The 13683-nt window shown below is 40.4% G+C and overlaps 1 protein-coding gene across 4 annotated transcripts in view; it reads left to right on the top strand.

Annotated features, from left to right (window-relative positions):
* Window positions 1-13683, top strand: part of Fsip1 (fibrous sheath interacting protein 1) — a 203852-nt gene that overhangs the window by 171406 nt on the left and 18763 nt on the right. The window lies entirely within an intron of this gene.

Raw genomic sequence — 13683 nt, forward strand, 5'->3', positions numbered from 1 at the left:
ATCACAGTGATAGGTCCATAATTCAATTGCCCTTGGGATTTTCGTAAATCTAAAGGATTTTTTCCTTGGAGAGTTGGCATGGATTTTGCAAGGGTGTTTTTTTTAGCATCACCTTTACACTGAAGTGGGGTGAGTCATTGCCTGTAAAAGGTGACATGGAGAGTACCAAAAGTACCTGTACCTTCAACCAATTTGTTTGTCTATCTAGCCTTGCTGAAATCCAAAATTCCTGTGTTGGGGAATTCTTTGGGGGTCATTAAAGCATTGTTGTCTGGTCTGCCTGAATCATAGGCAAAGGTTCATTAATTGATTAAATCATTATGTTCCAAAGCCATGAGGGTTCTAAAGCAGGCCCTGGAGGGACACAGGGGAGAGAAAAGGGGCTGGGCCATGTCCTGGGACCACTGGTCAATAAGGGAATTGACTAAGACCACTGAGTTTATAGAGGTGCAGTGTTTGCAGAAGGTGGAGGAGCACCCAAAGAAGGCACCATGTAGTTGATAAACCTTTGCCATTTGTCCATGATGTCCAAGGCTCTGTGCCAGGTACTGGACACAGAAATCAGGAGGACCTGATGCAGCCTCAAGGAACTTAATGTGTAGCAGTGAAGGTAGAAGCAGAAGGTGCTGTGATGGTGTAACTTGCGGTTCCAGGTTTGAGGGACACAGGGCGACTGTCACCCACTAGAGAGGGCTTCTTGTTAACACATTCTCCTCAGGTTTATTAGGTGAAAAGAGGCTGTCACTGCAGGCCATTCTTGGGTGTGGGATAGAGTGCATGGTGCCATGCTGCTGTCAGGGTACACCCTGGACAATGGAGCTTCACCAACACTTTTCATCATCTGTATAAAGACAGTTTTGAGTATTAAAAAGTCCTGGCTTTGTATTCTGGCTTCACCTTTTTAAATTAGTTCTGGACCTTGCACTAGTTTTTGTATATTTTCATTGTGGAGAGTGATTTCCCAACCCAACCCCCCATCTTAGGTAGGTAGGAGAATTAAATGGAATAATGTGTGTCAACCTTCTTGATACATGGCAGATAATCTAGGGCTACCAACCCTGTCCATTCCAGGCCCTAACTGGACCTAACTCAGGGCAATTGATTAATGACATGGGCTTGTCTGGACACTTGGCTAATATAGGACCTGTTGACAACAAGGGAAGTAGATTTATCCCCCACTTTATTTTTTGATAGCCTTTTGCTCTATGTGAAAGGAAAATATTTAAAAGTATCATGAGAGAATATGCATCAAGCTATTTAGATCCTTCTGAATTTGTTTCTCATTCACTAGGTAGCTTTTTTCAGTTTGATACCTAGAGAATTAACTACCATAATTTGGAGTAAGCATAACTTGAAACTTGTTATTTGCAGTATATTATTCTTATTCTCAACAGTAGCGTGATTTCACTTGGATATGGGCAAATGTAAAAGGACAGTTCACTGAGCAGCAATATTAATAGGGAGCTTCATGTTTATGTACTGACGTCAGGCTTTTTGTGCTGCACAGAATGTACAGGGGTAATTAGATGTTTCAGATACATGTCTAGACAGGGCAAAGCTTCAGGAGCACTTGCTTAGTCCTGGGAAACACTACAGGTCACTGATTTGTGACCAGAAAAAGCTTTCCTTGATTAACAAATTAAATGTGGAAGATCAATGGTGCTAGGTTTACACCAAACAGGAAAGTCAGATCTGATGAAATTTGACAGGACTGATGATTTATCAAACTCAACTAGGACTAACTCTGCCCAGCATGGCCTGATTTGAGGTAATAAAAGGGATCCGAATGACTTTCTGCCATGCAGCAAAGGGGCCTGGATTCTATTCATAGAATCACCTCTTTGGGTTACATCATTTGGATTCAAAGGGGCTCCTGTAAAAATTGAGATTTTCCTTGAGAGAGTTATACATTGACCTGGATTGCTTAGTTTTAGGGAGAGTAATGAGGAAACAACTTTATGGATAGATAGGTTTTGATGTGAGGATAATAGAATTTTTTTTTTTTTTAGTTTGGAATCAAGTATACCCAGCTCAATTCCAAACTCAAGAGGATGTGCTCAGGTGGAGAGGCCTGAGGGGACAGATGCCTTAGGGAAGAGAGCAGAGAAAGGAGAGGGGCAGGGGGCAGGTAAAAGGGACTGCGTATCTGTGTGCATGAAACACTATGTCCCTGTGCACCAAGGTATTCACAGGAGCTCTGACATTGATTATTTTGAGCAAAGGCAAGAGTTTCTAGAAACCAGCCCCATTCTGGTGACTTTCTGGTTGCTACAGTACTTTCGGGTACTGAAGACTTAATGTCTGCTTGAAGTATGGTGATAGAGAGTCATATTCCAGCCTTTTCCTTGTGCTTTCTCTCTGCTGGCATCTAAAGGCCTCTGTAGCCTCCAGCCCTCCAAATCCACTAGAGGACACATGTCAATTTACTCGTTGCAAATTATTAGTTCTAAGTTATTCATAAAACTCCTTTCCTGGGCCACTGAAAGATAGACCCTCACAGGTAGGGGCTGGTTGTACTTAGAAAGTATAGATTTCAGTCTGTAACTTCCTGAGACCTTGCCTGGTCATTTCTTTTGCTGGGTCCAGGTGAAGCCTCATGCCGATGACCTGGTTTTGTGAAAATTCCACCTCTGCACTAGACTCCATGCTAGCATCTTTACACACGTCTCTTGCTCACTGCAAATTGTTACTTGTTAGTGTTTCTCACAACTAGTTGTTAGGAATCAGGTGCTAGTATTTCTGTTTTACCAATTAGAAGCCTGAGGCTTTGAAGAGGTCAAGTAATTTGACTAATATCAAACAGCTGAGGAGTGAGAGGGCTGTGATTTAACTTAAGAATGTCAGCTTCCTTCTGCTGCTGTATGTTGATGTTAAGGGTATTCCCTCTGTCTCTGGGAATTGCTATTCTTTTCAAAAAGATTGTGTGCAAGTCTAAGGACCACTTTACCTGGGGTGCTTTCCCAAAAGGCCATAAGAATACTACCAGCCATGGGAAAACAACATGGAGAAAAGATGCTGGCATATCTAAGATGTGGAGGAATGTCACATCTGCATGGCTGCCCTCACCTCATTATGATTCTGCACACATTTAGGGTGTGTTAGACTTACTTCCTCCAGACCTCAGGCTTAGCCTGCACACTGGCCCCTGCCTCAGAATGAGAGCAGTCCTCCTTTTTTTGCAGTGGACACACCTTAGTGACAACAACCTGTGGTGACCTCTTTTACATCTCATTCTAGTCATTCTTTTTCTGTTTATCTTGACACATCAACCTAAGTTATGACCCTGGCTGTCTCCCCATGGCTCTATTTCATATTGCCTTCCAACTATGCTGCTTCTGGATATCCTGGGAAATGTCTTCCCAGCGCTCCAAAGGATTTTCTTTTTTGATCCTAATCCCTTGCTTTGCCACTCGGGTCCCAAGAATGCCAGTGGGAACCAGCAATTAAGCCATGAATCCCTGAAGTATCACTCTGCCTCCGACAGCCTTGAAGATGCTGGCCATGGCTCCACAGTCCCTGCGCCCAGCCAGTGCCACCATGCAAGCCTTGTTGACAAGTTTGGGTGGAGCTACTGGCTCTGTGTTCCTAGGCCCACCCTGTACAGCCTAAGCTGCCACCCTCAAAGCCCTGCCAGGACTTGGAAGCTGTCACTTATTGTGACAGTCTTAGTCTGGAACAGCAGAGCCTGAGGCAAAAAAACTTACATGGTACCACTTAAATGGCTATAGCAACAATGGAGAAACAGAAGTGGGGCAAAAAAAGAGGCAGAACAAATACGAGAGCTGCATTATTGGTAGGCCACTGCTTGCTGTCAAGTATAACTATTTTTTTTTTTTTTTTTTTTTTGCGGTGCTGGGAATCGAACCCAGGGCCTTGTGCTTGCAAGGCAAGCACTCTATCAACTGAGCTATCTCCCCAGCCCAAGTATAACTGTTTGATTTTGTGAGACAACTTCAGAGAGATGCCATACAAGGAACTGCATTTTGGGGTAGTACTTCTAGGGGGAGGAAGGGAAAGGAATTTATTCACTGGTTCCCCTCTCCTTGACCAAAGTCTGCCCTACGGATCATTAACTTCCTGCATTGTTTATCACACACCTAGAAGTAGCTAGCTGACTATATCACACCCACTAACAATGCATACCTTAGCAGCAATAGCAAAGTCCTGGATGGGAGGCAAGGGGGGGTGCTGTGCCATGGGTGACATGAGGGGCCATGACAGTGATATTAGTATTCCTGGGCCCATAGCACTGAGAGTGGGACAAGCCATGTTAGACCTCTCAGCCTGGCAGTGAGAAAGTGCACAGATCTGGGTGATTGAAAAACTGGATCTGGTTATGTTGGAGCATTTTAATGGCAGTATAGCTTGGCTCCTGGACTTATTTGTGCTATGAGGAAACTTCTTGGGAATACAAGGAAAAACTCCAGTTTCATCTTCCAGTTTCTAGAGTTGAGCATTACTCTGAAGGTCTCTTGTGTGGATAGGATCCAGCTGAGTCTTCTCTCTCTTTGGGGAAGGAGCACCCAGATAATGCCACAATAGTGAGATGTGTCATCTTACAACAAAAGGCAGAGGAGCTGTCCTTGGAGCAACCAGCTAACGTGGCATTGATAATCTATTAAGGGCCTTCACCCATGCAAATGATTTTCATAAATGGTACTAGCCAGTACACCAACAATCATGGTGAATAGTGGGATTTAACTGATATGAAGTAACATACTAGATGTACTTCCCTGGGGTGAGGTGTGCTGGGGGCCCTGCGACCACTCTAACTACTCAGTCTGGAACCCTTTCCTTGCCTTTTTATGCAAATCTACATACCTTATCTCTTGGCCAAGCTTGCTTTTCTGGGAATATGGGATGGGGGTGCCAGGCTCCCTTCATTGCATAGCTAGAGCCTCAGCCTAATTTTACTGAGGGAAATGATAGACATGTGACAAAAGGCCCTTTCTGATGACTTGCTCAGAACAAAGGGGATCTTGCTGTTTCTACTGCTAGAAAACAACAACTGCTGGCAACCCTCAAATGATAATTGTCACACAAAACGGAAAAGTTTGAGTTCCTTTTCACAGTACCCTGCTAGGAATCAAAGCAGTAAAGTTGGTCTAACTCTCCTCTGCACTCAACCACAGCCTCTGACCATGTCATCAACAAAGGGCAAATTCCTGGCCCCTGCTGGAATTGCAGAGTCAGAAATCCCACTGCCTGCTTCTCATTCCTCCCGTTCGTGCCCATCCTTGCCTTACATACCTGGGTCCTGCTGGCTACCTGCCCCTCATCCTTGTGGACGGAAATAGAAATCATGGATTCCTGATGCCATGAAGCCTGCCTGGGCTGGAGGAAAAGAACCATCACAGAATTCTCAGAGGCACAGTCTTTTCCCACCAGGCAAATCCATCAGCCAAACCCCTCCCCACCCAGCTCTTCAGGGAGCTCTTCAGTTGGCCCATGCAAGTGTGGTGTCTGGTTCTGCAGAGTCACTTTGACATGCTTGGTGCATAAAAGTGGGCTTTCAATACCACCACAACACTCATGGCCTCACTTCAGAGCCCTTTCGTTGACCTACTTCGTACTCAGTGGTATTCTTTTTTCAGATCCTCCCGGTTTCTGACCTGGGGGCTGACTCATTTTCCTGTTTACAGCCTTGCCTCAACCCTCACTCCTAATGTTTTACATAGTTTCTCCGGCAATGATCTTTGCTTTCCTTTTGACTAGAGTTAAGGTTCTCTTCTGGCCAGACAGCCTCTGACTGTTCTGGTTAAAAATATGGCAGAGATCATCCATATCCCCTGGGACCCTTTGTCCCTGGTGTGGCCTCCTAAGAGCTGTGTATCTGCCAGGCTTCCCTTTATTATGGGGGTGGCCTCAGGGTGAGAGAAGGTGGGGGAATAAAGTAGGTAGACTGGGAGGGAAAGAGCTAGGAGAAGAAGAATAAGCCCATTCCTTCTATGAATCCTTAGTGCCATTGCTTCAGACATTAAAATGAACACTATCATTTTACCTCCCTGGTTTTTAGATTTGTTTAAAAGACCCTCAGGGAGTGACATGACCCTCTGTGTCTGTATGAGCATATTCACACTTTGGACTTTGCTGCTCTGTAGTTTAACTGAAATGCTTTGATTATTCTATCCACAAGTGAATATTTTCTGACAAGTAATCTATTTTTATATCTCAATTACAATTCACTGAGTATTCAGATTTAATGAGATTGATGAAATTTGGAAACACCTTGATTCCTAATCCTTTAGTCAACTGTAGAACTTCATTAAGTGGCAGGTCCCTTCTGATGGTTATGTATTTCATAATAAGTAGTTTAACAATATCGTAGGGGTATCCTCTGCCCTGCTCATGCTTTATTTTGTAAGTCATTCCTATTCATGGTCCTGCCAGAAGCCAAGTTTATGCTATGTGGTCCTCACCAGGGATTACTGGGTCAGTGGTAGACACTTGTCACTTGTAGGTCAATCAATTTTGTCATTGACCAATGAAGTTTTCCTGTTGAAAATCTGAGCTAAAGGATATAATATCCATAGTTAGTCAACTACACAGATCAGCTAAGATTGTGAGAGAACAGAAACCACTGAAGGCTGTTTTATAAAAAGGAAGATATATCATGCAAGCAGCAAATTAAGAGACGACAGGGAACTACCAGTTGACCCAGTTTTCTCACTCCTTGGTGTATGCCCAAAGGATTTAGAATCATTATACTACAGTGATGCAGCCACATCAATGTTTATAGCAGCAGCTCAATTCACAATAACTATGCTAGGGAACCAACCTAGGTGCCCTTCAACAGATGAATGGATAAAGAAGATGGAATATTACTCAGCCATGAAGAAGAATGAGTTTTTGCCTTTAGCTGGTAAATGGATGGATCTGGAGATTGTTGTGCTAAGTAAGATGAGCCAATTCCAAAAAGCTAAAGGCTGAATGTTCTCTCTGATATATGGATGCTAACACACAATAAGGGGAGGTAGAGAATAGAAGTTCAGTGGATTAGACAAAGGGGAAGGAAGGGAAGGGATGGGAAATGGGAATAGAAAGACGACAGTAGAATGAATTGAACATAACTTTCCTATGTTCATAAATGAATACATGACCAGTGCAACTCCACATCATGTACAACCACAAGAATGGGATCCTAAGTAGAATAAGTTATACTCCATGTATGTACAATATGTCCAAATATACTCTACTGTCATGTATATCTAAAAAGAAAAACCAGTGTTGTTAATACACACAGTTGAGCAACTGTAAAAGGATATCTTGTTAAATATGTCTAGATATATATCAAACATTAGTGAATAAATATCATTTATTTTTTGCTAAGAGGATGCACCAATTAATTGTTTTAATTTGGAAAAGTTGTCTAATGATTAATATTATACCTCCTTGTAACCAAAAGTTAAATTTAGAAAAAAAGAAAAAAGACCATAGTGATCCAAGAAGGAGAGTGATGAAACACATGACTTCAGTTCCTGGTAGCTTATCGGTTCTAGACTCCAAAAATATGTTGATGTTTTATTTCCTACTTGTTGGTGTCCATGAAATGACCTCTTACGTCTTACAACAGCCCTCACCCCATCACCTCTTTTTTTGAGATAAGAGTTTCTGTTCCTTATAGTCAGTCGAGAGTCTTGACTAAAATAAACTACTACTTAGGTGTTGCCAGTGGTGGTTGCAACTGAGAGTTGTAAACTTGAATCTTGATAATTAAGCAAAGGGTGGAATGTTTTCTAGTTGCTTATTTTGAAATGAACTAGGTATCACTGAAAACTATTTACATCTTTGCTCTTCTTATTAATCATTTAGGAAATATGACTTTCCACCCTTTCATCCCTTGTGATAATGGTATTGAGTATAGGGTAGGTCTTTAGAAATTCTGTTTAGTGCAAAAAATAAAATCTGACATATGCTTACATCAAGATTACCTCTGCTGGTTTATAATGGTGAACTTTCTGATTGTTTGCACTGGAGACATAATTTTGATTGCCCTGTCAACAAATCTGCCCAAATAACTAGAGTTTTTATGACTGGGGAAACTCCCAACACAATAGCATCATGGTGCTAGAGAGGCAGGGACCTGAGCAAGGCGATCCTATCTGTGTTCTCTCTCCAGCAGTTACAAGTTGCTTTCCTCGTCTGACTTAGTGCCTATACCAAACTGGCATTTATCTGAGTGGATAAGTGTAAACAGAGGGCACCCTAAGAATGGAGCTGTGGCTGTCAAGTTTTTGTTTTGTAATGAGCTGAAGGAGAGGATACAGTGTAAGTTTGCCTAAAACACAAAGCTTGCCTGAGTAAAACTTCCCAAAGTTAAGTGAAATACCCTCTAGGAAGACTTTCTTTTCTTTTCAGTCTTTGAGAGAATACACAGAAAAATGAACATCAGTTGGGGAGGGAACACTTGGAGATGGTAGAGGGAGAGCTCATTTATAGTGAGAGGCAGTTCTGTCTAGTGGTAGGCATTCAGGCTCTGGAGCCAGACTACATTCAATCACAAGTCCACCATTTAGAAGCTGCATGACCTTGGACAGGTTCCTTACTTTCTTGGTGCCTCAGTTTGTTGCAAAGGTTAAAGGAATCCATACATATAACATGAACACAGCAATGTCTGACCTAGAGTAGGTGCTTAGTAAATGGTAGTTATTATCCTGTAAGGCATCATCTCTCTTTGCCAACCAACCCAGCAAGGTGGATGAAAACCAACACAAGAGCACAATACATTTACCCCTTAGCTAGGAACAGTGTGTATTGGTCAAAATAAGAAGGAAGATTCCTAAAAGGACCACCAAAATGAAGATGGGAGGACAGGGGCTTTCATATAAAGGGAGAAAATAGATTGGGCTCTGATCTAGAAAAATGAAGACTTGAATTGCATGAAGGACAGAAATAGTAAGAATAATAACTTGTTTATGAAATATTGGGAAATTAGAGCTGGCATGAAAGATGAATACTTTGAGGCGAATACTTAAACAGATGGCTACTTGACTGTGCTTGCACAGTGAGCACTTCAGTCTTGGAGCTTGTTAGCTCAGGAGTGTCAAGGGCGGTCCGGAGGGGGGCTTTGTTATAGTCCTTAACTATGGAGAGCAGTTGCGGATGTTTGCCCTAGATCAGTCCAGTTCAGCATTTGTGAATAACTTCTATTGATACAGTACTTTACAAAACACTATAAGCATCATTTACTGAGCTTTTACTGTGGGCAAAGCTGTGTCAGGAATCGAGATATGAAAGATGGATCTTACTAAAATTTTTGATCTGTGGCATCACACCAAAATACCATAATCAAATTAATTTAATTTGAGGGCTTAAGATATTTGGTTCATTTTTATTTAAAACACTTTGAGACCAGAGAATTTTTTATGAAAGTTCACATTGATATGAAGAAGCTGAAGAAATGAAAGTTCTGTCCTATTTTGTTTTTATAATTCTCTCCAGGCTACCCTCTAATGTTTATTCTTTCATTCTTATTTTGCTTATTTTTATTTTTTGTGGTGCTGGAGACTGAACCCAGGGCCTTGTGCATTCTAAGTGCACATTCTATTCCTGAGCTACATCTGCAGTCCTGTCCCTTATTGTATTTTTGGGGTTGTTCTGACAGCAATTTTAGAGTGACAAGTTAGAGATTATCTTCCATTTCTCACTTCACGGATTTCACAGATGAAGGTGATAGGTCCCTGAGAACTTGGGTGACATGTTCAGGGCGGTGAAGTTTGGATGAAAGCCCAGGTTCTAGTCTTTATGTTTTCTTTACTGTCAGGCTGCTTCCCCCTCGAGGATCAGGGTAATTGTAGTTCAGCTTATTTCTGTGTACACGCAGGCTGAAATGTGTTTTGTTTTGTCTTCAACTACCCAGAAGCAGATTTGCCATGAAGCCAGTGAGGCTTCAACATAGGGCCCCTCACTTGGTATGAGCATTGGAGTGGTGAGAGGAGGCAGGTTTGCATTAGCAAACATATCCATAAGCATTTCTGCTCAGTGACCTAAAGAGATACTGTCAGACATGGAGTTAACTCTCCAACCCTTCAACTGTTTGTTGTGATTGTGTATATAACTTTATATTTTAATATTGTAATTTTTTTTAAAGAAGTGCTGTCCTCCTGCTCCAAGATCATATATGTTTCTGGCCCTATGAAATTGGATCTGTTTCTGATGTCCAAAGATGCAATTAGTTGGGAATTTCACTTTAATATTTTAGATTTTTATTTAAAAATATTGGATATACTTGTTACTTTTATATTTTAAGTTAATTAAAATTTATTGTAGTAATAAAATTAAAAATTGTGTTAAAATGTTTCAAATAAAAATGGCAACTTCTTGACTCAGATTTCCCCACCCCCAATTTGTTCTCTAACTTTATCCACTTTTAACTCCTTGGATATTTTCCCCTAATATTTACCTTCATTTTTTTTTTTTTTATTATAAAATTGTAAACAAATGGGATACATGTTGTTTCTCTGTCTGTACATGGCGTAAAGGCATACCATTTGTGTAATCATAAATCTACATAGGGTAATGTTGTTTGATTCATTCTGCCATTTTTTCCCTTCCCCCCCTCCCCTCCCACCCTTCCCCTCCATCTATACAGTCCTTCCTTCCTCCATTCCTGCCCCCCTCCCTAAACCCAACTCCAACCCCAACACTAACCCTTCCCACCTCCCATTATGTGTCATCATCCACTTATTAGCGATATCATTCTTCCTTTGGTTTTTTGAGATTGGCTTATCTCACTTAGCATGATATTCTCCAGTTTCATCCATTTGCCTGCAAATGCCATAATTTTATCGTTCTTTATGACTGAGTAATATTCCATTGTATATATATACCACATTTTCTTTATCCATTCATCAATTGAAGGACATCTAGGTTGGTTCCACAATCTGGCTATTGTGAACTGAGCAGCTATGAACATTGATGTGGCTGTATCTCTGTAATATGCTGATTTTAAGTCCTTTGGGTATAGGCCAAGGAGTGGGATAGCTGGGTCAAATGGTGTTTCCATTCCAAGTTTTCTAAGGAATCTCCACACTGCTTTCCAGAGTGGCTGCACTAATTTGCAGCCCCACCAGCAATGTAAGAGTGTACCTTTCTCCCCACATCCTCGCCAACACCTGTTGTTGGTTGTATTCTTGATAATTGCCATTCTAATTGGGGTGAGATGGAATCTTAGGGTGGTTTTGATTTGCATTTCTCTTATTACTAGAGATGTTGAACATTTTTCCATATGTTTGTTGATTGCTTGTATATCTTCTTCTGTGAAGTGTCTATTCATTTCCTTAGCCCATTTGTCGATTGGATTATTTACATTCTTGGTGTAGAGTTTTTTGAGTTCTTTATAGATTCTGGAGATTAGCGCTCTATCTGAAGTATGATTGGCAAAGATTTTCTCCCACTCTGTAGGCTCTTTCTTTGCATTGCTGATAGTTTCCTTTGCTGAGAGAAAGCTTTTTAGTTTGAATCTATCCCAGTTATTAATTCTTGCTTTTATTTCTTGTGCTATGGGAGTCCTGTTGAGGAAGTCTGGTCCTAAGCCGACATGTTGAAGCTCTGGACCTACTTTTTCTTCTATAAGATGCAAGGTCTCTGGTCTGATTCTGAGATCCTTAATCCATTTTGAGTTTAGTTTCGTGCATGGTGAGAGATATGGGTTTAGTTTCATTCTGTTGCATATGGATTTCCAATTCTCCCAGCACCATTTGTTGAAGAGGCTATCTTTTCTCCATTGCATATTGTTGGAACCTTTGTCTAGTATGAGAAAATTGTATTTATTTGGGTTTGTGTCCGTGTCCTCTATTCTGTACCATTGATCCACCTTTCTATTTTGGTACCAATACCATGCCGTTTTTGTTACTATTGCTTTGTAGTAGAGTTGAAGATCTGGTATTGCGATACCCCCTGCTTCACTCTTTCTGCCAAGGATTGCTTTAGCTATTCTGGGTTTTTTATTCTTCCAGATGAGTTTCATAATTGCTTGCTCTATTTCTGTAAGGTACATCATTGGGATTTTAATTGGAATTGCATTGAATCTGTATAGCACTTTTGGTAGTATGGCCATTTTGACAATATTAATTCTTCCTATCCAAGAACATGGGAGATCTTTCCATCTTCTAAGGTTTTCTTGAATTTCTTTCTTTAGTGTTCTGTAGTTCTCATTGTAGAGGTCTTTCACCTCTTTTGTGAGATTGATTCCCAAATACTTTATTTTTTTCCAAGCTATTGTGAATGGGGTAGTTTTCCTAATTTCTCTTTCTGAAGATTCATCGCTTATATATAAAAATGCCTTCGATTTATGTGCATTGATCTTATATCCCGCTACTTTACTGAATTCACTTATGAGATCTAAAAGTTTTCTGGTGGAATTTCCTGGTTCCTCTAAGTATACCATCATATCATCAGCAAATAGGGATAGTTTGAGTTCTTCTTTTCCTATTCGTATCCCTTTAATTTCTTTGGTCTGTCTAATTGCTCTGGCTAGAGTTTCAAGGACGATATTGAATAGAAGTGGTGAAAGAGGGCATCCCTGCCTTGTTCCAGTTTTTAGAGGGAATGCTTTCAGTTTTTCACCATTTAGAATGATATTAGCAATGGGTTTAGCGTAGATGGCCTTTACAATGTTAAGGAATGTTCCCACTATCCCTATTTTTTCTAGTGTTTTGAGCATGAAGGGGTGCTGTATTTTATCAAATGCTTTTTCTGCATCTATCGAAATAATCATGTGATTCTTAACTTTAAGTCTATTGATATGGTGAATGACATTTATTGATTTTCTGATGTTGAACCAACCTTGCATCCCTGGGATGAAACCCACTTGATCATGGTGCACTATCTTTTTAATATGTTTTTGTATGCGATTTGCTAAAATTTTGTTGAGAATTTTTGCGTCGATGTTCATTAAGGATATTGGTCTGAAATTTTCTTTCCTCGATGTGTCTCTGTCTGGTTTAGGAATCAGGGTAATATTGGCTTCATAGAATGAGTTTGGGAGAGTTCCCTCCTCTTCTGTTTTCTGGAATACTTTGAGAAGTATTGGAATGAGTTCTTCTTTAAAAGTTTTGTAGAACTCGGCTGAGAACCCATCTGGTCCTGGACTTTTCTTTGTTGGTAGGCTTTTGATGACTTCTTCTATTTCATTACTTGAAATTGGTCTATTTAAATTGTGTATGTCCTCCTCGTTCAGTTTAGGCAATTCATATGTCTCTAGAAACCTGTTGATGTCTTCGAAATTTTCTATTTTGTTGGAGTATTGATTTTCAAAATAGCTTCTAATTATGTTTTGTATTTTGGTTGTGTCTGTTGTGATATTTCCTTGTTCATTCTGAATTTTAGTGATTTGGGTTTTCTCTCGTCTTCTCTTTGTTAGTGTGGCTAAAGGTTTATCAATTTTGTTTATTTTTTCGAAGAACCAACTATTTATGTTGTCAATTTTTTGTATTGTTTCTTTCGTTTCAATTTCGTTGATTTCAGCTCTCAGTTTAACTATTTCCTGTCTTCTACTACTTTTGGTGTTGGTCTGTTCTTCTTTTTCTAGGGCTTTGAGTTGTAGTGTTAGGTCATTTATTTTTTGAGTTTTACTTCTTTTATTAAATGCGCTCCATGAAATAAATCTTCCTCTAAGTACCGCTTTCATAGTGTCCCAGAGATTTTGATATGTTGTTTCTTTGTTCTCGTTTACCTCTAAGA

This window comes from Sciurus carolinensis, chromosome 2, assembly GCF_902686445.1.
Source record: "Sciurus carolinensis chromosome 2, mSciCar1.2, whole genome shotgun sequence".
NCBI lineage: Eukaryota > Metazoa > Chordata > Mammalia > Rodentia > Sciuridae > Sciurus > Sciurus carolinensis.